The sequence below is a fragment of the Bison bison genome, unplaced genomic scaffold (genome assembly GCF_000754665.1).
Source record: "Bison bison bison isolate TAMUID 2011002044 unplaced genomic scaffold, Bison_UMD1.0 scf7180017857464, whole genome shotgun sequence".
NCBI classification, from domain to species: Eukaryota; Metazoa; Chordata; class Mammalia; order Artiodactyla; family Bovidae; genus Bison; species Bison bison.
The window spans coordinates 21,423-23,196 of NW_011488037.1; the positions used below are offsets into that span (position 1 = coordinate 21,423).

General features: G+C 47.5%; 1 pseudogene; it reads left to right on the forward strand.

Moving 5' to 3' along the window:
• Nucleotides 1-1,142: 1,142 nt before the first annotated feature.
• Nucleotides 1,143-1,723, forward strand: LOC105003542 (annotated as a pseudogene).
• Nucleotides 1,724-1,774: the final 51 nt, after the last annotated feature.

Sequence of the window (1,774 nt, forward strand, 5' to 3'; positions counted from 1 at the left end):
TGAAGAATTGACGCTTTTGAGCTGTGGTGTTGGAGAAGAGTCTTGAGAGTCCCTTGGACTGCAAGGAGATCCAACCAGTCCATTCTAAAGGAGATCAGTCCTGAGTGTTCTTTGGAAGGACTGATGCTAAAGCTGAAACTCTAATACTTTGGCCACCTCATGTGAAGAGTTGTCTCATTGAAAAAGACTCTGATGCTGGGAGGGATTGGGGGCAGGAGAAAAAGGGGATAACAGAGGATGAGATGGCTGGATGGCATCACCAACTCAATGGACAAGAGTTTGGATGAACTCCGGGAGTTGGTTATGGACAGGGAGGCCTGGCGTGTTGCAATTCATGGGGTCACTAAGAGTCATACATGACTGAGCAACTGAACTGAACTGAATGGAGAAACAGACATAGAGAATAAACTGATGGACATGGGGAGAGGGGACAGGGTGAGATGTATGGAGAGAGTAACATGGAAACTTACATTACGATATGTAAAATAGATAGCCAACGGGAATTTGCTGAATGGCTCAGGAAACTCAAACAGGGGCTCTGTATCAACCTAGAGGATTGGGATGGGGAGGAAGATGGGAGGGAGTTTCAAAAGGGAGGGGATATACGTATACCTATGACTGATTAATGTTGAGGTTTGATAGAACACAACAAAATTCTGTAAGGCAATTATCCTCAATAAAATAATAAATTTTAAAAAATCAGTAGCTTTCACATTTAAGTTATAGCTTAAAATTTTATATGATTCTCAACTCTACATTGAATACAAAGAGTAATATTTATACTTCCTTTTTCTATGTACAGAGAAAAGATACCCATAGAATACATAAAAACATACCCAGTATATCTGTGCTATCAAAATTTCACAATCAGGGCACCTAAAATATATCTAAAAAGGCTCTGTGGTCAGAAGAAAGAAGGGCAACATGAAAAAAAAAATGATTGAGAAATGCTGCCTTAACCCATTTGGAGAGTGTAAAATGAAAAGCAAAAACAAAAGTAGAAAGCAAGAGGGAACTTTCAGAAAATGGAAACCATGGGCTCCTACTTAAGACACAGGCCTGAAGAAAGGTCTTCAGAGAACTAAGAGCAAGTTCACAGAGTCACCCACCGCCCCAGGCCAGAAGCATCTGCAAGGTCCCCGATGGCCCCAGCCTGGTCCTTCCTCCTGGCCCTGCTGCTGCTCAGCTGCAACGCCATCTGCTCTCTGGACTGCCACCTGCCTCACACCCACAGCCTGGCCAACAGGAGGGTCCTGACGCTCCTGCGACAACTGAGGAGGGTCTCCCCTTCCTCCTGCCTGCAGGACAGTAAATTACTTTCTCATTCCCCCAGGAGGCGCTGCATGGCAGCCAGTTGCAGAAGGCTCAGGCCATCTCTGTGCTCCACGAGGTGACCCAGCACACCTTCCAGCTCTTCAGCACAGAGGGCTTGGCCGCTGTGTGGGACCAGAGCCTCCTGGACAAGCTCCGCGCTGCACTGGATCAGCAGCTCACTGACCTGCAAGCCTGTCTGAGGCAGGAGGAGGGGCTGCGATGGGCTCCCCCGCTCAAGGAGGACTCCAGCCTGGCTGTGAGGAAATACTTCCACAGACTCACTCTCTATCTGCAAGAGAAGAGACACAGCCCTTGTGCCTGGGAGGTTGTCAGAGCACAAGTCATGAGAGCCTTCTCTTCCTCAACCAACTTGCAGGAGAGATTCAGGAGAAAGGCTGACACACACCTGGTTCAACACGGAAATGATTCTCATGGACCAACAGACCACACTTCCTCCTGC